Below are 27,588 nucleotides of genomic sequence, written 5' to 3' on the forward strand. Positions count from 1 at the left end.
AAAACCAAAACCAGAGGCATCCCACCACCAGACTTCAAGACATACTGCAGGGTAATTATAATTGAAAAAGCCTGATGCTAGCACACACACACACACACACACAAAAGACATGTAGACCAACGGGAAGAGAATAGAAACCCCAGAAATTAATCCACATATCTGCAACCAACTAATTTTTGATAAATGAGCTAAAATCAATCCCTAGAGAAAGGGAAGTTTCTTCAACAAATGAAACAAGACCTTACCTTACACCTTATATAAAAATCAACTCACAATGGTTCAAGGATCTAAATATATGATTGTCTACCTTGACTAAGTAGGATTCATCCCAGGGATGTAGGAATGGTTTGATATATGCACATCAGTAAATGTGATATATCACACTAAAATTTCAAGAGCAAAAAACCGTGTGATTATCTTAATAGTGCAGAGAATGCATTGGGCAAAATACAACACCTTTTCATAATGAAAACCTTAAACAAACTTGGAATAGAAAGAATGGACATCAACATGTTCAAGAAACTATATGAGGAATCCACAGCCAGCTTCATATTGAAAAGGGAAAAGCTGAAAGTATTTTCACTAAGATTCTAGACCAGCTAAGGATGCCACATTCACCACTACCATTCAATAGAATTCAGGAGGTTTTAGCCAGGGTCATTAGGCAACAAAAGAAATGATAGGGAAACAATTTGAAAAGGAGGAATTCAAATGATCTCTGTTTGCAGATGCCATGATCATATATATCATCTATATATTTTATATATAGATACATATGTAATCATATATATATATGTGTGTATATATGTGTGTGTGTGTGTGTGTGTGTGTGTGTGTGTGTGTGAATCCAGCAAGAGACAATTGGTACTCATGAGAAAGTTTGGCGAAGTTGTTCCATTGTATACAGCCCTTGTTTTTACCATTGAGGAATGGTGGTTTTTTTTTTTTCTCTTTTTTTTTTTTTACTATTTGTTGAACTCTTTACCTAGTGTAGGATTAATCTTATGTGTATAAAGTAAATTAAAAATATCATTGTAAAAATTAAGAGGAAATAAGAGAAGAAGGACGAGGAAGTGTGGGTAGGAAGGAGGATGAGGTGGGAAGTATCACTATGTTCCAAAATCTTTATAGATGAAATACATGAAATTTGTTAACCTAAAATAAAACATAAAAATAAATAAAGAGACCATTCCAGTTCACAATATCTACAAACATTTTTAATTAACTTGGTATAAATTTAACCAAGGAAATGAAAGATTTCTATGATGAAAATTACAAAAAAAAATTAATGAAAGAAAGAAGACGTGAGAAAACAGACTTGAAGAATTAATGTCGCCGGCGCCGCGGCTCACTAGGCTAATCCTCCACCTAGCGGTGCCGGCACACCGGGTTCTAGTCCGGGTCGGGGCGCCGGATTCTGTCCCGGTTGCCCCTCTTCCAGGCCAGCTCTCTGCTGTGGCCCGGGAGTGCAGTGGAGGATGGCCCAAGTGCATGGGCCCTGTACCCCATGGGAGACCAGTTTAGTACCTAGCTCCTGCCATCGGGTCAGCACAGTGCGCCGGCCGCAGCACACTGGCCGTGGCAGCCATTGGAGGGTGAACCAATGGCAAAGGAAGACCTTTCTCTCTGTCTCTCTCTCTCACTGTCCACTCTGCCTGTCAAAAAATTAAAAAAAAATTAATGTCAACAAACTGTCTACATTACCCAAAACAATGTATCGATTCAATGCAATCTCAATGAAAATACCAAGGACATTCTCAGAGCTAGAAAATCAACAGTAAAATCTATATGGAAACAGAAGAGATCACAAATAGCTACAACAATCTTAAACACAAAAAGACAGGGAGAAAGAAATGTAAATATTTAAATATTACCAAGAACAGTAAAAAAGAAAGTTGGAGGAGTCACAACAGCAGATTTTAAGACATATTACCGGGCAGTTATGTTCAAAACAGCTTGATACTGGCACAAAAATAGACATGTAGACCGATGAGCATATTAGAAACCACAAAAATTAATACACATATATGCAACCAACTAACCACTGACAAACGAGTTAAAATCACTCTGGGGAGGAAGGACAGTTTCTTCAACAGAGTGGTGTTGGGAAAATCAGATATCCACATGCAGTATGAAAGAAGGCCCACACCTTATATCTTATACAAAATCAACTAACAATGGATCAAGGATCTAGACATAATCAAAGTACAAGGCAAAAACATAGTGGAAATACTGCAAGACATTGGCATATGCAAAGACTTCTTAGATAAGACCCCAGAAGCACAGGTAATAAATGGAAAATGAGTCAGACGGAATTAGTCAAGCTATGAAGCTCCTGTACAAAAATGAAAATGCAGTAATGTGAAGTGGCCATTGACAGAATGGGAGAAAATATTGACAAACTATACATCAGATAACATATTAATATTCAAAATATATATAGTGCTCAAGAAACTCAAAAACAGCCAAAACAGCAATCTGGCTAAGAAATGGGCAAAGGATGCAGACAGACACATTCTAAGATTCAAATACAGGGGCTGGCGCTGTGGCGCAGTGGGTTAATGTCCTGGGCTCAAGCTCCAGCATCCCATATGGGCGCAGGTTCAAGACCCAGCTGCTCCACATCCGATCCAGCTCTCCACTGTGGCCTGGGAAAGCAGTAGAAGATGACCCAAGTCCTTGGGCCCCTGCACCCATGTGGGAGACCTGGAAGAAGCTCCTGGCTCCTGGCTTCGGATCAGCACAGCTCTGGCCATTGTGGCCAACTGGGGAGTGAACCATCAGATGGAAGTCCTCTCTCTCTCTCTCTGCCTCTCTTCTCTCTGTGTAGCTCTGACTTTCAAGTAAAAAAAAAAAAAAGAAAAGAATCAAATACAAATTGCCAATGAACACATGGAGAAATGCTCAGGGTAAATAGTCATCACAGAAACTGAAATAAGAAGTACAATGAAGTTTTACCTCATCCCTGTTAGAATGGCTATCTTCCAAAAATCAAAAAATAACAAATGCTGGTGAGGGTGTAGAGAAAAAGGTTCCATAATACACAGCTGGTGGGAATGTAAACTAGTACAATGCTTATGGAAATAGTATGGAGACTCCTCAGACGTCTGAAATAAATCTATTATGTGACTCAGCCATCCCACTCCTAGGAATTTACCCAACGATATCTGCATATGAGAGAGTTATCTGTACCTTCATGTTTACAGCTCAATGCCCAATAGCTAGATATGGAATCAACTTAGATGCCCATCAACTCATGACTGGATAAACAAAATGTGGTATTTATACACTATGGAATATGACTAAGCCATAAAAAAGAGTGAAACCCTGTATTTTGTAACAAAATGATGCAACTAGAGACCATTATGCTTAAGAAAAATGCCAGACTGAAAAAGACATGTCATCAGTTTACTCTGATTTGAGATAACTAATACAGAGGGTACAGAAAATTTAAGGTATACGCATGAAATCGGCATTTGAGATGATTATTGCTTACAGCCCTTGTTTATATTCCTGTGGAATAGTGCCTTTTCTACCTTCTACTTGTTGAATTCTTTATTTAATGGAGGATTATAAAGTACTTTTAATGTATGTTATCATAATAATTAAAAGGAATAAAAAGAAAGGAAGGAGGAGGGAGGGGGTAATTGATGGAAAATCATTAATTAATTAAAATTGTATATTTGAAATACATAAAATCCATTCTCTTTAAATAAATAATTAAATAAAAATAAATATCACTGGGCAATTAAGATGTTAGAGGACAAATTAAACTCATTATCTACATTCTTTCCTTATAATGGCTACAAAAATCAGTTCCAGATGCATTGTATCCTTGATGTGAAAGAGAAAGTAACAAATCTAGAAAATAATGGGAAAATACCTTCATGAACTAGATACAGATAAGCATGTCTTTAATGAGAATCACTAAATACCAACTCTGAACTAAAAATTGATTAATTTCACTTTCTGTAATTAAGGATTTACATTCACCAGAGGCGTTATTAAAAGAAGAATAGGAAAAACAAGAAATTGGTAAATGATTATCTGCTTACATAACCAACAATGATATCGAGACCACATAAGGAATCCTGCCTCGGACTGAGAGAGAGAATACCAGCTTGAACTGAAAAAGGTGAAAATGCAGCTCCACCCTTACTCACAATGGAGGACAGACACAGTTAAAGACAGCTGCTGAATTAGCTGCAAGTGGTGTTATCCCAAGTCCATGCCACCACTGGGGAATGTCGCAATGACCCCTGTTTTTCATGACTATTGTTTTCTTATCAAGGGTGTCCATGACCCACTCTGCCAGTCTCAGCTATTACTGGGGAAACCTAATCTCAAGCTGCCCTTTGCTCCCGTCAGGATGCAAGCCCCAATCTCTCTCCTTATGAGCCTACTTTAGAGACAGATTCCAATCAGAACTGACCCCTACTTACCTGAGACCATACTAGGAATCATTCATTAAGAAGTCAATCCTTACAAACTAGATTTTCCTAATCCTTTTTACAGAGTGATTTTAGGGTTTGCATGGTGTTCTTTCCCTTGCTGTATTAAGCCTGCAAATCCAGCTTTGTCAGATAACCTGCTTGTTCTTTGATTCCTAGTGATCTTTGATTCATAAGACTTTTGCAAATAATGATCACAAAAATCAACAGTAATAAGTGCAGGCAACAAGAGATATATTCATTATTCATTAAGGAAGTGTAAATCCCCTATAAAACAGCCACACAATTCCTAGAGCAGCTATAGTTCAAAACTGCAAATACCAAACATTGTAGGATATGTGGAATAGCTATGTCTTACTCTCAGCAGGAGTGTGAATTCTTTAAAACTTGGAATTTTGACTAGAAATGTCTTCATTTTCCCATTTATCCTATTACTAGAACTCTTAATTTGTTGAAGCAGCATTGTAGGCAAATAAATTTTAGCATTCTATTACCTGCCTTATCGATAGAGGCAATCACATGGTACAGGCTTGGCCAATGCAATGTACGAAAGAGAAACATTGGTGAGACTCCTGGTCCCTACAGTCAAATGGCTCCTACTTTTTCTCTTCATCCCCTTCTTTGTTTCCTGGATTTGACCATGTTAAAAGGGTCTCTGGTAGGAGTCTTGAGGGACAAGATAAAGTCCCACAAAGCCATGGAATACAGAAGAACTTTAATCTTGAACTTTTTTATATGAAAGAAATTCTTAAGTGTGTTCTTGCTTGCTTTGCAATTTTGTGATTTCCTCACATATCAAGTTGACACACTAATAAATAATGGAATGAACTCAAGATGTTAACCAAAATACTGTCTATATGTCATCTATATTCTCAACCACCAAGTAATAGCAGTAAATCTATAAGAGGTGATGTTAAATGAAGAAACACATAAATACATAGGAAATTTTAGTAAGTTACATGGATGTTCCATGATAAATTTATCATATATGAACTATGAAAATAAAATAATTAAACATCAATAAGCACAACCAAAAACTTCCATTTTACCTTATAAATACACTGTAAATTCTACTGATAATTAGATTCTAATGGTGATTATTATCACAAATGGCCTTACTGAGTAATTACATTCATAAATGAAAATAAATAGATGAAAGAATGAGTATCACAAATAATAATTAAAATTAAGATGACAGGTGAAATAGATGAGGAAATTTGAAATTTTGGACTCAGTCACAGTGTTTTAACATGAAAAATCACTTTTCAAATATTTAAGAATTATATTTCAGTTTATTGAAAATTCATATGACATGTAATTTCAAATATGAATTTTAAAAACTGTTAATGTGATAGAATATATAAAGTGATTGAAGACATGGCTCAACTCATTTAACTCATACTATATCAGTGATATAAAAGAAACATTGTGGCACTAAGCACACAATGATTAAGATGCCACTGTGATACCTAAGACGCCATGTCATTGTGCCTGGGTTTTACTCCTGGCTCAGCTTCTTATTCCACTTTGCTGCCAATGCATACCCTGGGAAATAGCAGCTACTCTGGTGAGATTCCTAGATAGAATTCTAGGCCTCCATCAATGTCTTTGTCCAAGCCTGGATGTTGGGGGTATTTGAGGAATGAACCAGTAGATTCAAGATCCCTCTCTATCATTCTCTCTCTCTATTTCTCTCTCTCTAGCTCTATCTCTATTGCTTCCTCCTCACACCCCTATTTTCTCTGTCTTTCAAATACACAAAGATAAACAAAGTACATTTTTTTTTTTTGACAGGCAGAGTGGACAGTGAGAGAGAGAGAGACAGAGAGAAAGGTCTTCCTTTTGCCATTGGTTCACCCTCCAATGGCCGCCACGGCCGGCGCACTGCGCTGATCTGATGGCAGGAGCCAGGTGCTTCTCCTGGTCTCCCATGGGGTGCAGGGCCCAAGCACTTGGGCCATTCTCCACCACACTCCCGGGCCACAGCAGAGAGTTGGCCTGGAAGAGGGGCAACCGGGACAGAATCCGGTGCCCCGACTGGGACTAGAACCCGGTATGCCGGCGCCTCAAGGCGGAGGATTAGCCTGGTGAGCCGCGGCGACGGTCTAAAGTACATTTTTATAACAAAATTTCTCATCTTAAGTATCTGGTTTCATAGTAATGATAATTAATTATTTGGACCACTACTCACCCTTATTTTCCACAGTATATTGTTCATACCAGATAACTTTGTATTGTCTCTATAATCATAGTTGTTCGGGCACTTACCAATCCAGGAATTAATCCTCATGGCACAACACATATTATTTATTGTACATTGTGGAATGATTAAAATTAGCTTTTTACTGTACAATATGGTGACTATAATCCATAGCTGTGTGTTGTATCCTTGATTACAGATTATGATAGAGTTTACAGATGACTCATGGATGTAAAATAAATGAACAGATAAATTGGTCATATAAATTGATAAAGAAGAGCAAAACTCTCCTTACTGGTGGTTAAAGAATATTATAAAGATACTCTACAAATAGAGTACAGAGATTCTACAATAAATTTTCATGATTACCTGGTTAAATATCTGTATAAAATAAGTCATGGTGCTACAGAAACTTAAAAACCTTTTTTTTTCACAGTAGCAACAGAAGCAAAAGCATAATATTTTGATAATTCAATCAGAATTGTCACCAATTTTAGACCCTCTCCATGTAGGGACATCTAACAAAAAGATATCTGAGGTTAAAGTGTTGGTTGTGTGTTTATAACTTGGGTACAGAAACTCATTTTCAGCCATCCTAGAAATAACCCATTTTTTAAATCTAGCATTAATCTGCCAATACAACAATCTGAATGTCATCATAGACAGCAATAGTTAATAAATATTGAGTGCTTTCTATGCACTAAGTGATAATGTAAGCAAGTTAGGCTGTTTATTCATCAAATCGAACTTGTGAATAAATGCATTTATTGTTTTTTTTTTCCTACAGCTACACTCAAAATACCAGAATCAAAAATTAAAAATGGAATTTCAATTACAGAACATTCACATTTGATTTTACATGCTCAGAATAAATCTAAAATTAAAAAAGCTGACAAAAATTCCATGAGAAAAATTAAGCTACTTAAATTATTTTAACAGATAATAATAAAAATGATTACAACATTATTATGGAAGGAAATACTTATCATTTAAAGAATATAATTAAACATTTCATATAATTCCAAACTAAATAGATGCCATACAACTGTTAAAGTGGCATATAATAATTGTGGAACAAAAGAACAAATATAAAAATTTTAGGGAGAGAAACATATGGTAGAAATTAATTCATCAAATAATATCAATATTCCAATAATATTAATACAAGGATATTGGAACAGAATCAATTACCCTAAAACATATTTACACACATGTAGCAAATTCAGTCCATTTTAAACCAGCATTACAAATTAGTGAGTTTTGACTATTTTCCAAGTCATTGAATCTTGCTGAGAAAATTGGCTTTCCATACAAAAAAAAATTAAGTGAGTTTCTCACTTTATACCAAATACAACTATAAATTTCAGATGGACTGAAGAACTAAAAGGAAAAAAATAAATAAAAATATATGTGATTATCTTTTTGGTCTGAGATAAGCAAGGATTTCTTTAGTAAATCATAAAGAATTCAAATTTTTAAAAGTTATGAATATATATTCAAATTATATTATTCTTTACAAAAGAAGTTACCATAACAAACTTAAATGGCCAGACACAAATTTTGTGGAGCCATTTGCAATGATTACTACCAACAAAGAAACACTACTCAGAATGTTAAATATTTCTTATAAGAAAAATGAGTAAAATGATCAAAGCCGTTGATTCGCAGCTATATCTCAGAAGACATGCAATGTAAATAAAACACAAGCATGAATGTCTACATCACCAGTAATTAGGGAAATGCAAATTTAAAAGCAATAAATTGCCATTTAACATTGATTATTGACAAAATTAAGATGAATAAAGAGATAAAATAACTCACAGTGGTAGAAACTGATACAGCCTCTTTACAAAAAAAAATCTAATGAAACTGAAATATGATAAAGGGAAAAGGTAGGTTGAGGAAGGAAAATATATCATATGAAGCATGCTGCTACTTTCATAGTACTGAAAAACTGACAACTCATTACTATACTTATTGTGGATGCAAAAATATGTATTAAACACTTATAAAATTTGTACAAAGAGATGGAAATAATATAATGTTGACATTTATCACTGAGGAGGGATGGAGGTGCATGGCACTGCGCATATACCAGATAGGCATCAACACCATGGTGTAGATTTAATAAAGATGATGCTGAGTAAGTTTTCATATTCGTTATACATATATTCATGTTAAAATATTTGTTAATATAAGCACATTTTATTTTTTAAATATTTATTTTATTTATTTGAAATTCAGAGTTACACAGAGAAAGGAGAGGCAGAGAGAGAAAGGTCTTCCATCTGATGGTTCACTTTCCTGTTGGCTGCAATGGCCAGAGCTGTGCCAATCCGAAGCCAGGAGCCAGGAGCTTCTTCCAGGTTTCCCACATGGGTGCAGGGGCCCAAGGACTTGAGCCATCTTCTACTGCTTTCCCAGGCCATAACAGAGAGCTGGATTAGAAGTGGAGCGGCCAGACATAAACTGGCACCAATATGGGATGCTGGCGCCTCAGGCCAGGGAGTTAACCCACTGGGCCACAGCACCGGCCCATATAAGCACAGTTTAAAAGGCAACCATTGTTTTACCAGTTCAATCAAATTTTTTGGAGCCTCTGTTTGTCCCAATCATGTTTTAGTGTCTTGAAGGTAAAACTATGAAAATAGCACCTGTTCAACCCATAGGGCAATATTTAGGGTTCAGAGAATGGTGAGTAGAGGCAATTAAGGAGATACACAATAAAACATGAAAAATATAGGCTCAGGTTTTTAAAATGCTGATTAATTCACCCACATCACATAATGTAGAATCTGGGTTCATATACCAGTTCAGGTTCTCAATTATAGCTTTTTGCTAACACGCACCCTAGCAGGAAGCAGGGGGATGGTCTTTGCACCATAGATGCAACACCAGGAATAAGTTACTGGCACTCATCTTTGAGTTGGCCCAACCCTGTTTGTTGTAGGTATTTGGAGAGTGAATCAGCATATAGGATTTCTTTCTGTCTCTTTTTCAAATAATAATAATAGCAAATGAATACTTGTTAAGTGCTCAGTGAAAGGAAAATACAAATCACAAATAAGGAAATAGAGTGCATTGAGAGTATTGCAGAGAGGACAATGTATTTATCATTACATAATTAAGAAGAGGACTGAAGGGAAGCTTGGGACCAGAAAAGATCTTCACCAGGACACACTAGTCAAACTTTCAACAGGAAAGCATAAAGATCAGATTCTAAAATGTGCACAAGAGAAAAGCCAGATTATCTTCAGAGCATCTCTAATTAGACTCACAGAAGATTTCTCATCAGAAACTATATAGGCTAGGAGAGATTAGAGCGATACAGACCAAGTCATAAAAGAAAATAAAAACTGTCCCCCCAAAATATTGTACCCTGAAAAGATCTCATCTATGAAAGAATGAAAGTGAAATAAAGACCTTCCAAAAAAGAGGAATTGAAAGAATTTGTCACCACTCGTCCAGCCTTAAAAATGATTCTTAAGGAAAGATATGTGAAACCAGAAAATCTCCTAGTAAAAGTACAAAGGAAATACAAAGCAAACAATGGGATTATTTATGGGAAAAATGACAGGGCCCAGTGTTTATCAATAGTAGCCTTGAATGTAAGTGGCCTAAATTCTACAATTAAAAGATACAGACTGGCTGCATGGATTAAAAAACAAGAGCCATCTATTTGCTGCCTATAAGAAAGATACCTCTCCAACAAAGATACACACCGACTGAAAGTGAAAAGACGTAAAAATCTATTCCATGCTAATTGAAACCAAAACAAGTGGATGTGTCCATCCTAATATCAGACAAAATAGACTTCAACACAAAAACTGTTAAAAGAAACAAGAAAGGGTATTATGTAATGATCACATGCATCCACCTTCAACAGGAAGCTGTGACTGTAATAAATATATAAGCACCCAATACCAGGGCACCTGGCTATTAAAACACATGTTAATGGATCTAAAGGGAGACATAGACTTCAATACAATAGTAATGGAGGACTTCAACACCCTACTTTCATCAATGGACAATCAACTAGAGAGAATATCAACAAAGAAACAACAGAACTAAGCTATGCTATGGACCAAATGGACCTAACTGATATCTAGAGAACATTTCATCCCACAATTGTAGAATGCACATTATTTTCATCAGTGCATGGAACTTGCTGTATGACATACCATATGCTAGTCCATAAAGCAAGTCTCAGCAAGTTAAAAAATTGAAATCATATCATGCATCTTTTCTGACCACAATGAAATGAAACTGGGAGTTAACATCTTAAGAATATCTAGAAAATAAGCAAATAAATGACAACTGAACAACATGCTCCTGAATGAACAGTGGGTCATAGAAGAAATAAAAAAGGAAATAAAAATTTCCTGGAAATATATGAAGATTATAATGCATCATATCAAAACTTATGGGATACAGCAAAACCAGTGTTATGAGAGAAGTCTATAGCAATCCGTGACTATATCAGGAAATTGGAAAGGCATCAAATAAATGAACTATCCATGCATCTCAAGAATCTAGAAAAACAACAAACCAAAACCAAAATTAGTAGGAGGAAAGAAATAATTAAAATTAGAGAAGAAATAAGCGAAATTAAAACAAACAAAAAATGTAAAATATCAGTTAAATGAAGAGCTGGTTTTTTGAAAATATAAACAAAATTGATAGAACATTGTCCCAGCCAACCAAAAAAAGGGAGAAGACATAAACAAATAAAATCAGAGAAGAAAAATGATATATAACAATGAGTACCACAGCAATAATTGGAATCATCACGAATTACTACAAACGGCTATATGCCAACAAATTGGAAAATCTAGAAGAAATGTATAGATTCCTGGACACATAAAACCTACCAAAATTAAGGCATGTCCACATAGAAAACCTAAACAGACCAACAGCCAAGATGATTTAGTAATAAAGACCCTTCCAAACAGAAAGTCCAAGACCAGATGGCTTCACTGTTGAATTTTTCCAGACTTTTAAAGAAGTAATTCAAATTCTTCTCAAACTATTCAAAACAATTTTAAGGGAAATAATCCTCCCAAGCTTCTTCTATTAGGCTAGCATCACCTTAATTCCAAGACCAGGAAAAGATAGAACAAAGAAAGAAAACTATAGACAAAAAATAGCTCTCTAACATAGATGCAAAACTCCTAAACTAAATACCAACTAATTGAATCCAACAACACATCAGAAAGATCTTTCACCTAGACCAAGTAGGATTTTCCCCTGGTATACAGAGATGGTTCAACACATGCAAATCAATAAATGAGCTACATCACTTTAACAAATTGAATAATAAAAATCAAACGATTATTGGAAAAGATGCAGAGAAAACATTTGATAAAATACAACAATGTTTCATGATAAAAACCTTAAGCAAATTCAGAATAGAAGGAATGTTTCTCAACACAATCAGGGCAATATATGACAAACCCACAGGTAGTATCACATTGAATGGGGACAAGTTGGAAGGACTTCCATGAGGATCCAAAACCAGACAAGGATGCCCCTTTTACCACTCTTATCCAATATAGTCTCGGAAGTTTTAGCCAGAGACATTATTCAGGAAAAAAAATCAAAGGGATACAAATTGAGAAGGAGTCAGTACAAAATCCATGATTGAAGATGACATGATTCTATATAAAGGGGAACCAAAATACCCCACCAAGAGACTACCGGAACCCATAAAAGAGTTTGGTAAAATTGCACGACACAAAAATCAACACACACACACACACACACAAAATAGCCTTTGTATACACAGACAATGCCATGGCTGAGAAAGAACTTATAAGACCAGCCCCATTCCTAATAGCTACAAAAAATTTTAAATGCCTTAGAATACATTTAGCCAAGGAGGTGAAAGATTTCTACAATTAAAGCTACAAACCATTAAAGAAAGTAATAGAAGACAAAAATGTTCATCATTGGAAGACTTAATATCATCAAAATGTCTGTATCAACAAAAGCAATTCACAGATTCCATGCAATACAAATCAAAATACCAACAACAACATTCTTTTCAGAACTATAAAAAATGATGCTAAATTCACATGGAATGTGTTTAAAGAGAATATCAACTGCAGTGGGCCCCAGGAGGATTGGAAAATTCCAAAAACAGGACTTCAAAGACCACTAATTCTTAAATGATCATAAGCCTCATTTTAAAAATTATATCCACACAGTTCATTTAAGAATTACACCCAAAATATATAAACATCATTTATATAAACATCATGTCTGCTCCAAAGCAAATGATAAGTGTTTTAATGTGTTTTCACTGTGTTATTACTAATAAATAAGTTGGCAACAATGTTACAAAAATTTACTGTTTAAATTTAGTATGTTAGATAGCCATCAAATTTTCCATGAAAACATACATAATAAATGCTGAAAATTGTTTAAAATGCCTTTAAAATCAGTTTGTGCTCAAACATTCTAGTGAAATGCAGTCATGCTGAATTTTGATCCCATTTTCCATGCAAATGTATTCTCAGTCATACTTGCACTGCAGAATATGAAGTGTGCTCAAGCACAAACAGGCATCAAGAACGCTGTGGCCCAGAGGCTGATACAGGGCTGTGACCCGGCACTCTCCTCTTTCAGTCTTTTAGGGATCTGGAGAGCTGCAACTTTTGAGGACAGAAAGAACTGCAATTTGGATACAGAGAAACATAAAACATAGACAAAAAATGGAAGATTGAAACCTTAAAGGGACCAAAAATGAAAACCTAGCAACATCAAAATATCTTACTTAAATTAGTTTAAGGCTACTGTAGACAATGTAACTGACTTTAAATGTTAGTTCTCTGTCAAAAAAATAGAGGTTGATGGAACTCTTTCAGGAAAAAGAGAAATTATTAAAAAGTGTTAAATTGCTTTATCTAGAGAAAAAGAGAGAGACATGCATTTATTTGCCCCCTACATACATGCATACACACACGTACACACACACAAATATGTCCCTATTGTCATGTCCTATCTCTTTTGAGTGAGGAATTGTGAAACAGAATCTTTGGCATTAAACCTTTGCTTGATACTTAATCCTATTTTAACTTAGAGCTGTTTTAATTGAAAAGTACATTATAGGGGCAGGCGCTGTGGTGTAGCCCGTAAAGCCGCTGCCTGCAGTGCCGGCATCCCATATGGGCACCAATTCAAATCCTGGCTGTTTCACTTCTCATCCAGCTCTCTGCTATGGCCTGGGAAATCAGTAGAAAATGGCCCAAGTCCTTAGACCCCTGTACCCATGTGGGAGACCTGGAAGAAGCTATTGGCTCTTGGCTTGGGATCAGCAAAGCTCCAGCCGTTGCAGCAATTTGAGGAGTGAACCAGTGGATAGAAGACTTCTCTCTCTCTCTCTCTTTCTCTGCCTCTGTCTCTCTGTAATTCTGCCTTTCAAATAAATAAATCTTTAGGCCGGCGCCGTGGCTCAATGGGCTGATCCTCCACCTTGCGGCGCCGGCACACCGGGTTCTAGTCCCGGTTGGGGCGCCGGATTCTGTCCCGGTTGCCCCTCTTCCAGGCCAGCTCTCTGCTATGGCCGGGGAGTGCAGTGGAGGATGGCCCAGGTGCTTGGGCCCTGCACCCCATGGGAGACCAGGAAAAAGCACCTGGCTCCTGGCTCCTGCCAGGATCAGCGCGGTGCGCCGGCTGCAGCGGCGGCCATTGGAGGGTGAACCAACGGCAAAGGAAGACCTTTCTCTCTCTGTCTCTCTCTCTCACTGTCCACTCTGCCTGTCAAAAAAAAAAAATAAATAAATAAATAAATAAATCTTTAAAAAAGATCTTTTTTTAAAAAAGAGAAATTACATTATATTCTTACAGTTGTCAAAACAAATCTCTATATATTTTGTAACAAATTACCACAACGCAATATACTGCTTTACAGATTTTGCTGCCAGAAATAGAGAACTGTTGTCCCTGGGCAAAATCAAGGGTTCTGCAGGGCCACAGTCCCCCTAAAAGCGCTCTGAGAAAATCCATCCCTGGCTTCTTCCAGCTTAAGTCGGCTCTCAGCATCCCTTAGCATCTGTCTGCATTCTTTGAATCTTTATCTCTGTCCTCACATCACCTTCCCCACTTCTGTCTGTTTAATCCCCTTCTGTTTCTCTTCTATAGAACACTATGTTTACATGTGGGCCCCACTCTAATAAACCGTGAAAATATCTTCATCTCAAGATTCTTAATTTATTCATATTTGCAAGGATCATTTTTCTTCATAAGTGAAAGTTTACAAGTTCAAATAATTAGAACATATGTCTTTGATGGACTGGTTTTGTAACTACCATAGAGAATAAGAAACTTCGCTCAAGGGAGCCGGTGCTGTGGCACAGAAGGTTAATCCTTCACCTGTGATGTCGGCATCCCATATGGGTGCTGGGTTCTAGTCCCGGCTGCTCCTCTTCCAGTCCAGCTCTCTGTTGTGGCCTAGGAAAGCAGTAGAAGGTGGCCCAAGTGCTTGGGCGCCTGTACCCACATGGGAAACCAGGAAGAAGCACCTGGCTCCTGGCTTCATATTGGTGCAGCTCTGGCCGTTGCAGCCATTTGGGTAGTGGGCCAATGGAAGGAAGACCTCTCTCTCTGTCTCTGTCTCTGTCTGTAACTCTACCTCTCAAATAAATAAATAAAATCTTGAAAAAAAAAACACAGAAACTTCACCCAACCTGATAAAAACGAGCATAAAATCTTATGAACACAACAAATTTGAGAAGGGAAATTTTCATTCCTGTCAAACAGAAAGGAAGACAGGTTTCAGAGATGTTGATTCAGAGGCCAGTGATGCTGGCAGAGTGGCAAACCTGTGGCAGAGATTCTCTCTTCTCTGCCTTCCCAGATGAGAAAACTGAGGCTGGGCTTGCTGTCTTCATCAGCGAAATAAAGAAAGCAACAATCAAATAGGCTGCACCTGCTCTCCGCACACAGCATCAATGCGTTAGTTGCCTCAATCTCCTTGGGTTAAACAGACACAAATCCAAACCAGAATAAAGGACTATAATCAATGGGAGCCTCGCTTAAGTCATTAGGACTTACTCTGTGATTAGAGCTAGGTTAATTATACCCAAATCACACAGCCAAAATGGAAAAGATTAATTTAGTTCAAATCAATAGCTATTTGTTATCAGTGGAAAGGTTATGAACCGTGTACTGCTGCCCTAACAATACCTAAAAATATGGGCACGACGTGGGAACTGGATAAAGGCAGAGGCTTCAGGAGTTCCGCGGAGCATGCTAGGAAAATCCTACAATTCTGTCAGAGGACTGTTAAAATGGAAACCATCGAGGGCCCGGAAAGAGAGGACGGCTGCAGAGAGAGCCTCAGTGTTTCAAAGAATTCCTAAATATTCCCAAATGGAGTGTTGGAAGAAAAAATGGATGGCAAAGGCCACTGTGATAAAGATTCAGATGAAAAAACAACGTTAAACATGTTAGTGAATGCTAGGGTAGAGGTCAACATTGTAATGGAGGGAGAAAACTCCACTGAATTGTATTCATGTTCTAGTGTTCTGCGGAAGGTAGAATTATGAATGCTGAAATTAGGTATTTGGCAAGGAAATTTCTAAGCAAACTCTTGGAGTGAGTGGTCTGATTTTACATACTATTTCATAATGAAATGCCAGGAGAGAAATGACTTAAACATGAAATTGTTGATTTAGACTTTCTCCCTCCAATCCCTTGTTTCTATTGTTGGTTCAGCCAATGGTTTAACAATTTCGTTTATTCTGTTGTTGGTAGATTTCTGCATGTGAGCCATTCTAACCGGGGTGAGGTGAAACCTCATTTGGTTTTGATTTGCATTTCCCTGATTGTTAGTGATCTTGAACATTTTTTCATGTGTCTGTTGGCGATTTGGATTTCCTCTTTTGAAAAATGTCTATTGAGGTCCTTGGCCCATCTCTTAAGTGGGTTGTTTGTTTTGATGTTGTGGAGTTTCTTGATCTCTTTGTAGATTCTGGTTATCAACCCTTTATCTGTTGCGTAGTTTGCAAATATTTTTCCCATTCTGTCGGTTGTCTCTTCACTTTCCTGACTGTTTCTTTTGCAGTGCAGAAACTTCTCAATTTGATGTAATCAAAAGTTGTTAATTTTGGCTTTGAACGCCTTGGCGTCCAGGGTCTTTTCCAAGAAGTCTTTGCCCGTGCCTATATCTTGCAGCGTTTCTCGGGTTTCTCTAAAAATTTGATGGTGTCTGATCGTAGATTTAGATCTTAAATCCATGTTGAGTGAATTTTTGTGTAAGGTGAAAGGTAGGGGTCTTGCTTCATGCTTCTGTACGTGGAAATCCAGTTTTCCCAGCACCATTTATTGAATAGACTGTCCTTGCTCCAGGAATTGGTTTTAGATCCTTGATCAAATATAAGTTGGCTGTAGATGTTTGGATTGATTTCTGGTGTTACTATTCTGTTCCATTGGTCTATCCATCTGTTTCTGTACCGTACCATGCTGCTTTGATAACAACTGCCCTGTAGTATGTCCTGAAATCTGGTATTGTGATGCCTCTGGCTTTGTTTTTGTTGTACAAGATTGCTTTAGCTATTCAAGGTCTCCTGTGCCTCCACATGAATTTCAGCACCATTTTTTCTAGATCTGAGAAGAAGGTCTTCGGTATCTTGATTGGTATTGCATTGAATCTATAAATTGCTTTTGGGAGAGTGGACATTTCGATGATATTGATTCTTCCAATCCATGAGCATGGAAGATTTTTCCATTTTTTGGTATCCTTTTCTATATCTTTCTTTAAGATTTTGTAATTCTTTAACGTCCTTGGTTAAGTTTATCCCAAGGTATTTGATTGTTTTTGTAGCTATTGTGAATGGGATTGATCTTAGAAGTTCTTTCTCAGCCATGGCATTGCCTGTGTATACAAAGGCTGTTGATTTTTGTGCATTGATTTTATATCCTGCTTTGCCAAACTCTTCTATGAGTTCCAATAGTCTCTTAGTAGAGTTCTTTGGATCCCCTAAATAAAGAATCATATCTTCTGCAAAGAGGGATAGTTTGAGTTCTTCCTTCCCAATTTGTATCCCTTTAATTTCTTTTTCTTGCCTCATGGCTCTGGCTAAAACTTCCAGAACTATGTTGAATAGCAGTGGTGAGAGTGGGCATCCCTGTCTGGTACCAGATCTCAGTGGAAATGCTTCCAACTTTTCCCCATTCAATAGGATGCTGGCAGCTCTTCATTTCACTTATATTTAGTATAATTTTTAGTTTCAATTTAGTTGATTTCTTCTCTATTTTCAGATGTGAACAGAGATGTTAAAACAGATACCCCAGAAATAAAGATTATTAGGAATTACTACAAACAGCTCTATGGCAACAAATTGGAACATCTAGAAGAAATGGATAGATATTAAGACACATAACAATTTAACAAAATTGAATTGAGGCACGATGATGTAAAAAAACTAAATATTCCAACAACCAACATGGAGAGATAATTAGTAACAAATGCCTTCCAACAAAGAAAAGCCCAGGACTAGACGGCTTCACTGATGAATTCTGTCAAACTTTTAAACAAGACCTAGGCCAGCACCACGGCTCACTAGGTTAATCCTCCACCTGCGGCGCTGGCACCACAGGTTCCAGTCCTAGTCTGGGCGCCGGGTTCTGCCCCTGTTGCTCCTCTTCCAGTCCAGCTCTCTGCTGTGGCCTGGGAGTGCAGTGGAGGATGGCCCAAGTGCTTGGGCCCTGCACCCGCATGGGAGACCAGGAGGAAGCACCTGGCTCCTGGCTTCAGATCGACAGCGCAACGGCCGTGGTGGCCACTTGGGGAGTGAACCAATGGAAAAAGGAAGACCTTTCTCTCTCTCTCTCTCTCTCTCTCTCTCTCTCTCTCTCTGTCTAACTCTGCCTGTCTAGGCTAATCCTCTGCCTTGTGGCTCCGGCACACAGGGTTCTAGTCCTGGTTGGGGCGCCGGATTCTGTCCCGGTTGCCCCTCTTCCAGGCCAGCTCTCTGCTGTGGCCAGGGAGTGCAGTGGAGGATGGCCCAAGTACTTGGTCCCCTGCACCCCATGGGAGACCAGGATAAGTACCTGGCTCCTGCCATCGGATCAGCGTGGTGCACCAGCCGCAGGGCGCTGGACACGGCGGCCATTGGAGGGTGAACCAACGGCAAAGGAAGACCTTTCTCTCTGTCTCTCTCTCTCACTGTCCACTCTGCCTGTCAAAAAATAAAAATAAATAAATTAATCAATAACCATATACCTAATCCCAACTCTTCTCAAATTATTCAAAGCAATTGAAAAGAGGTAATCCTCCCAAACTGCTTCTATGAGGCCAGCATCACCTTAATTCCAAAACAAGAAAAAGGTACACAGACAAAATAGTACTATAGAACACAGATGCAAAAATCCTCAATAAAATACTGGTTAATCAAATCCAGCAACACATCAAAACATCATTCATTCAGACCAAGTGGAATTCATCCCTGGTATTCAGGGATGGTTGAACATAAAATAATCAACAAACATGATAAATCACAGTGACAAATTGAAGAATAAAAATCGTATGATTATCTCAATAGATGAAGAGAAAACATTGACAAAATATATCAATTCACGATAAAAATCTTGAGCAAACTGAGTATGAAAGGAACATATCTCAACACAACCAAGGCGCTATTTAATAAGCTTACAGGTAGTTCTGTGTTGAAAGGGGAAAACCTAGAAGCATTTTCACAAAGATCCAGAACCAGACAGTGATGCCCACTTTACCATTGCTGCTCAACATGTTTCTGAAAGTTTTAGCAAGAACCGTTAGGCATGAAAAAAATCAAAGTGGTACAAGTTAAAAATCAAGAAGTCAAATTATCCCTGTTTGCAGATGTTATGATCCTGTATGTAGGAGAATCCAACATCTCCACTAGGAGATTACTGAGATTCAGAGAGGTTAGCAAACTGGCAGGATATAAAATTAACAAAAATCAATAGCATTTTCATATATAACAAATGCCATAGCTGTGAAAGAACTTGTAAGATCAGTCCCATTCACAATAACTACAAAACAGTTTGAACACGTTGAAAGAAATTTAATCAAGGATGTGAAATAGCTCTACAATGAAAATTACAAAGCATTAAGAAATAGAGGAAGACACACATACACTCCAGGGGAAAAACCTTCCATGATCATGGATTTGAAGAATTAAGATCATCCACACTTCTATACGACCCAAAGCTCTCTTTCCTGTTGTAACTCCCGACTCCAGCTTCTCCCCAACGAGGACTCCCACACAGGGTTTTGAGGCAGTGGTGATGACTCAAGTAATTGAGCTCCGGCCGCCTGTGTCAGAGACCTGGAAAGCATCTCCAACTCTCAGCACCCAACGTTTGTCCTGACCCAGCCCAGGTGGTTTGCAGGCACATAGTGGTCAACCAGAGGATGGGTGCTCTCTCTGTCTCTGTCTCTCTGCGTGTGTGTCTCTCTCTTCCTATCTGCCTCTAAAGTAAAAGATCATAAATAACTAAGATCCTCAGAGAGCTCATTTTCCCCTTGTGCCAGGTCAGGACAAAGCAAAGGATGGCTGTCTGTGAACGAGGAAATGGATTCTCATCAGACACCGAGTTTGTTGGCACATGGATCTTGGATTGAATATCCAGAACTGTCAAAAATAAATGCCTCTTAATAAACTCCCCAGTCTATTGTAGGCTATTCTGACAGCCTGGAAAGTGGCAGACAGTGCCAACCACTACTGCAACTGAGTGCTCTGGTCATGAAACATCAAGCTTTAGTTTCTTTTTTATGGTGTCCTGTGTTCAGTCATTGACCCACCCTCTGTGGTAATTAATCTGTCAGCTAGGACATTCCTACCACCTTCACATGGAACAACTCTGTATCCAAAATAAATGGATAAGGAAACAAAGTAGAATATTTACGAGTGAGACAGAGAGAGGGACTTACTCTAGAGAGCAGTTGTACTTTAACACTTGGGGTAAATTTGGAAGCTGATAGCTATTTCTCCTGAGGACTATAAGATCTGACTGAACGTAACTCTGGGATTGATGGCCCTATGGGGCAGGAGAGGTCACTGGAAGGAACTAAGTTTTGTCTTGATTTCCATTATGTACGTATCCATGTTTTATTTATAGTTCCCTAGTGTACATTTAATTCCCAAACTTTCCAAATCTTTTTATCTGGATATGTTTCTCACATACAGTATATACTTGAGTTCACTATGTAATCTATCCTATAAGCCATTTTACCTTAATAGAGAATTATTTTATTTTAAAAATATAATTAACAAGCATAATGAAAAACTGCAAAAAAAAAAAAGATATTGTTTGTTTGCAAAGAAAGGAATTGGGTCTGGTGCTGTGGCCTTGTGAAGCAAGCCTTGGCCTCTGTTGCTGGAATCCCCATATAAGCACCAGTTTGAGTCCCTGCTGCAGAACATCAAATCCAGCTCCTTAGGAAAGCAGCTGCAGATGGCCCAAGTCCTTGGACCCCTACACCTATGTGGAAGACCCAGATGAAGCCCCTGGCCGCTTGCTTCAACCTGGCTCAGACCTTGCCATTGTGGCCACCAAATAAATAAAAATAAATATTTAAAAAGAAAGGCAAAAGGAATCAAACTTTGGATGAGAAAGAAGTGAGGATGAGGATGAACCCAAAGCCAGGCAAACACTCTAGGATCCACAAAAACCTTCCATTGCCTCCAAGCCTGACTAAGGAGTTGATGTGTATGACTGCAGAGTCCTCATGTTTATGATTTTGAAGAAATGGAAGCAACTGAAGCACTAAATTGAAGCAAGAGGTCTGATGAGAGCAGGGAAGGCCAAGCAGTCAACTGTTGCTACAAGTCAACAAGGAAAGCAGGCAGGTCTTCTACTACAGGTACCCATCCCAGTGGTGCTGAGTATTCTGCATCAACCTAGTGCACGTGGCCTCTGCTACTACCCTTCCACCTCTCATAACACCTATAAATAGCCCAGATTCTGGAGCAAACCTGATGATCATACTCATTTTTGAAGGAATTTTTATTGTAATCCTTTAATGAAAAGTAGTGTATTAGTATTTTATAGCTACTACCCGGGAGGCTTCAGACAAGAGAAATCAGCACCCTTACAAGGAAAACAGCCAGCTGACAAGTGAGCCCTCCTCTCCAGCCCCTTTGGAATCAGGTTCTTTTATCATTTTCCAGGGTCCTGGAATAAATCCAGCAGTAGTGGTACAGTCACATATGATTAGGTTTTGGGTTAGATCAAAAAGAAAATTTCTGTAAAAGAAGTGTTGCTACATTCAGCTATTCCATAGGACATATTATAAAGAAAAATTTCCACAGTGATGGCAATTAAGATTACAGAACTGGGATCTTAAATGTTGATTGATCAGACTATCATTTTAAACATGAAAGTAAGGGAAAGTGCATGGCCTAGGTGAGGATACCCTACCCCCACATCAGAGCACCAAGATTCAATCCTTGACTCAATTTCCCTGCTTATGCAGACCCTGGGAAGCATCAGTGATGGCTCAAGTAATTGGGTACCTGCCACCCACAAGACAGACTTGGATTGAGTTCCTCGCTATTTGCCTTGACCCAGCCCAGACCTGGCCACTGAGGGTGTGAATTAGTGAATGGGAGGTCTGTCTCTCTCTGCCTGTCTTTCCCTCTGTCTTTCTGCCCATCAAACATTAATAAATAAATAAGAAACGACTAGTCCAAAAAAAAAAAAAAACAAGAGGGACTATTAGGGAAATAATGGAAACTCAATTCTGAGGCCCATTACCATAACCACTATCTCTCTACTTCGACTAATTCTTATGTATGATTACTCAGGAATGTAAGATGACCAAGGATATAAGAAGACTTATAAATCTGGAGGTAAACTTTTGGCATAGGAATTTAAAAGCTGCTTGAGACTGTCATATTCCATATTGAAATACCTGAGGTTCCAGCTCTGCTACTGACTCCAGCTTCCTGCTAGTGTGTTCCCGCATGGGAGATCCAGGCTGTGTTTCCAGCCCCTGGCTTCTACCTTGTCTAACCAGCCCCCAGTGTTGTGTTCATTAGGGGAATAAATCAGCAGATGGGAGATGCTTCTCTTCCTCTGTCTCAAATAAAAGTAAATAAAAATTATAAGAAAATAAGCTCTTTATTCTGGAGAATCCTGGGTGTCATTTAGAGATATTTAATAGGCACAAAGGTGTGGAAGTATAACCTAAAATCAGTCACGTCATCCTGAAACTCTGGGAAAAATACCCCATTGAATTTCTGGCTTTCTGGCTTTCTGTATCAGTCTTATCACTGCCTGCTAGTCTCTGCTCCTTACCAAGCTCCAAAGCCAAACTAAATGTGTTAGAATTCTATTGTGGCAGTACCCCCACTTCTATGTCCCAGGTACATTTTGCTGAGTAACAAACCACTACAACACTTTGTGGTGTAATCCAGGAGCAATTTACTCTTTTCTGCATTTCTTTGCATTGGCTGGGCTCAGCTGGGCAGCTCTTCTGCTCTACATGTTCTCTACTGGGTCACTCATCTGTTTATATTCATCTGGAAGATCAGCTGCCATGGACTGTCAGCTGCAGCACATCAGTTCTACTCCAAATAATCTCTGCTACAGAATAGATTACAATACTTCATGTGTCAGGAATTTAAGTTAGTAAAAATACAAACTGCCAGTCTTTTTTTAAAGTCAGCTGTCAAACCATCATTTCCAGGATATATTATTGGTTAAAAAGAACTCTCCAAACCCAACCAAACTCAGAGATGAGGCATTCTTCTGGAAGGGAGTGTCAAATGCACAAAACCAGCAAGTGCAATTAGCAAGTGTCTCAGTGTTGTTCAGAAAAACAGATCGAAGAAGGTATATAAAGTCTCTTCAGAAAGTTCACCAAAAATGGGATTTCATATGTTCTCCCTGATTGGTGACAACTAACTGAGCACCAAAGGGGAAACCAGTTGAAGTGAAATGGACACTATGAGAAACAGTGACTTGATCAGCTCTTGTCCTGATTGTTGATGTACAATGTAATACTTTATCCCTTTTAGTATTTTTGTTTTGTTTTGTTCTAGTACTATTGGTTGAACTCTGTGATTGACACACAGTTATTCTTAGGTGTTTAAATTTTAACTGAAAAGTGATCCCTGTTAAATATAAGAGTGGGAATAAGAGAGGGAGGAGATGTACAATTTGGGACATGCTCAAATGGACTTGCCCCAAAAGGTGGAGTTAGAATCATGCCAGGGGATCCCAATACAATCTCATCACGATGGCATGTACCAATGCCATCTCACTAGTCCCAGTGATCAATTTTAGTTCACAATTGATCACACTGATAGGTCTAAGAGGCAAAGGGATCACACAAACAAGTCTAGTGTCTGCTAATACTAGCTGATAGAATTGAAAAGGGAGAGAATGATCCATCATGGGAAGTGGGATACACAACAGACTCATAGAATGGCAGATGTCCTAAATAGCACTCTGGCCTCAGAATCAGCCCTTAAGGCATTCAGATCTGGCTGAAGAGCCCATGAGAGTATTTTAGGCATGGAAAGCCAAGCCACCCTGGGAAAAAAAAAAAAAAAAAAGAAAACCTAAATGGAAGATCTCCAAGAGTGAGATCCCAGTGGAAAGAATGGGGCCATCAAAGAAGGAGGTACCTTTTTCTGAGGGGAGGAGAGAACATCCACTTTGACTATGACCATGAAGCTCCCAGCAAGTCTCACAAACCCTAAACTCCATCCAGTTTGTATCTGATAAGAACACTACCCCTTACCTCATAAAGGAGACCGAAACACATGGGACTGTCTTTTGTTTTTGGTTTCTGGATCTTGCTTTTGGGTCCCTCTCTGGCCTACCCCAACTCTCTGCTCATAGCAACTTTCTGTGTGAAGATGTCCACACTCAGATGTGAATGAATATTCACCCTCTCTCTTCTAAATAACTCCTGCACTCATTTGTACACTGTATTTACGCCTCTACTTTGAATTCTTAGCTCCGCAGGAGCAAGAACTTGGACTACAAATTAAAAGCATTTTTTCCTAATTAATTGTTTCTACCAACAAATGATGAAAGTACTTTGTAATTTTTTAAGAAATGGTTATGGCCGGCGCTGTGGCTCAATAGGCTATTCCTCTGCCTTGCGGCACCGGCACACCGGGTCCTAGTTCCCGTCGGGGCACCAGATTCTGTCCCGGTTGCCTCTCTTCCAGGCTAGCTCTCTGCTGTGGCCCGGGAGTGCAGTGGAGGATGGCCCAAGTACTTGGGCCCCTGCACCCACATGGGAGACCAGGAGAAGCACCTGGCTCCTGGCTTCAGATCAGCACGATGCGCCGGCTGTAGTGCGCTGGCCACGGTGGCCATTGGAGGGTGAACCAACGGCAAAGGAAGACCTTTCTCTCTGTCTCTCTCTCTCACTGTCCACTCTACCTGTCCAAAAAAAAAAAAAAAAAAAAAGAAAAAAGAAATGGTTATGAATTCAAACTCTAACTTTACCAAATCTTTTATTTTTTAAGTTCTGGGGACAAAAAATATTGGGAGTGTCTGTGCACGTGCACAGGCATGTGTGTGTGTGTGTGTGTGTGTATGTGTGTATTGAGAGTGCACAACTTATTGTAGAAAGATACAAGATTTTTTAAATTAAATATGTCTATAGGTTACAGTTAAGAGTATAACTCACAATATTCTCAGTCTTCAGAGGATTACATACCATGTAATTTTTATTTAGTTTATTTCCCCAAAGCTATATTTTAAACAGGGAAACTACTCTTGAATATTAAGTATGTAAAGTTTAAATAACACTATTTTTACTAAAAATATTATCATATATTTTAATTACCTAGATTCAGAATTTTAGAAATATATATTTCCTTGTATTCTGATACTACCAATTATTTGTTCTTGTCAACTTTGAAAGATTTATTTATTTGAAGGGCAGAGTGAAAAAGAGAAGAGACAGAGAGAAAGAGAGATATTGATTCTGTAAAATTAAGAGAATATGGACAATATATGGTGAATATATCCAATTGTGAAGAAGGGAAGTTCACCAGCTGGATTTATTCCAAGTTCTATTCTCTATATATGAGAAGACGTATAGACAAAGTGCAAGAATGGGAGCAGAATTTATTGAAGGAGATTGAAGAGCAGTGAGCAGTTAGAAGTGAACGTAGTGGCCCCATGAGGAGAATCCTGGGCATCCTAGTCCAGCAGTCCAGTTCATCAGATAGGGGATGGAGCACTAATTGAATATAAAAACAGGGTGGGGTATGCGCCTGCACACCGGGCTCTAGTCCAGGTCGGGGCACCGGATTCTGTCCCCGCTGCCCCTCTTCCAGGCCAGCTCTCTGCTGTGGCCAGGGAGTGCAGTGGAGGATGGCCCAAGTGCTTGGGCCCTGCACCCCATGGGAGACCAGGAGAAGCACCTGGCTCCTGCCATCGGATCAGCGCAGTGCGCTGCCTGCAGTGTGCCGGCCGCGGCAGCCATTGGAGGGTGAACCAACGGCAAAAGGAAGACCTTTCTCTCTGTCTCTCTCTCTGTCTCACTGTCCACTCTGCCTGTCAAAAATTAAAAAAACAAAACAAAAACAAAAACAAAAACAAAAAACCAAAAACCAGGGTGGGGTTAGGACAGAGTTTCTTGGGCCTGATGCTCTCTGGGCAAGATTCCTGGAGCGTCCACAAGCAGCTCAGTGCACATGTGTCCATCGTGGCCTCTTCATGCAGGAGGAGACTCGGGGACAGCAGGGGAAGCTGGTGTGCTGAATGGCACAGAAGGTGCGGGGCTGTCTGCAAAGGGGCTGAAGCGCTGTGAGGGCTGAAACCTCTTGGTTCCTGCCTCCCTCAGGAACTCCCTGCTCAGCCCTCATCGCCAGGGGGGATAGAATTATCTGCAGCATCGGATGGCCAAAGGGAAATATCTCTGTGACTCCTACAAATGCCCACACTAATCCATGTATTACCTCCACCTCTTCCCTGCAGCTGTGAAAAACTAAGAATTCCCTTAAAGACTTTGCCTTTCAAGCTATTTTCGAATTCAGCATTGCATCACGTGTTTTCTTCAACCTATCTATGTGGAGGCAGAGAGGAGAGGCACAGAACGGTTTGCACCTTTGGCTTCTACCTTTCTTAGGGCTGGTTTTGCTTACTATTTTTTGTTGTTATTATTCTATGAAGACATCAGAAATATTCTAAAATCTGCGGTTTTACAGTCTCTTCCAGGGTTAGGTGGAGAGGAGAACGTTGTAGCAGGGCTGGGCATGCCTGAGTTAGCCCTGTGGTGACAGGCCTGTGATCATTGACAATTTAACAAGTGAAGTGGTAAATACAGAAGATCCCTTTGAAAGTGAAATCCCTGCAGAGCAGGATGTGTGAGAGTCTGAGGGAAATTTACATTTCTGCACATTGTTCCGTTGTGCTTCCCACCCGACTCGCACATGGCAGCTCACTCTCCAGGGTTATTTGCTGCAGCCTGAGTCAGTGGCAATAACCACGCTGCTAGGCCACATTACCGGGTATTTTGAAAGGACATGACTACAGACCAAAGTCACGATGTTAAATAACACTCTACATCCTGGTGCTGTGAAAGAAAAAAATCCTTGAGTTCAGTAATCATAGTTTAACCCGTTCCTGCATAGATTTCAGTTTTTCTCTGCACGATCATTTGACAACACCTTTTCCTTCGTTTCTTGAAGGGAAATGCAGATATAGAATCTTTCTATGTACAGACTGGCAGTGGAGAGCCAGGAAGCCTCGAAGAATGGCATATATACAGACCTACGAACCCTGCAAAATATATTATTTAAGCTTAAAATTTTGGCAAACTATAAAAATTAGTCTGCATTATTTATTGATGTTGACCATCAACATTCAAAATTCATTTTATTTCCTTTTGGAAACAGACAACAGAACATTGCGAAATGTATTTTCTCTGCAAAATGTTGTATAAGTTAAATAGTATATATCAATCACCTTTTTCCA

Source organism: Oryctolagus cuniculus, chromosome 13 (genome assembly GCF_051225735.1).
Source record: "Oryctolagus cuniculus isolate XC-2025 breed Fujian yellow rabbit chromosome 13, ASM5122573v1, whole genome shotgun sequence".
Taxonomy (NCBI): Eukaryota; Metazoa; Chordata; class Mammalia; order Lagomorpha; family Leporidae; genus Oryctolagus; species Oryctolagus cuniculus.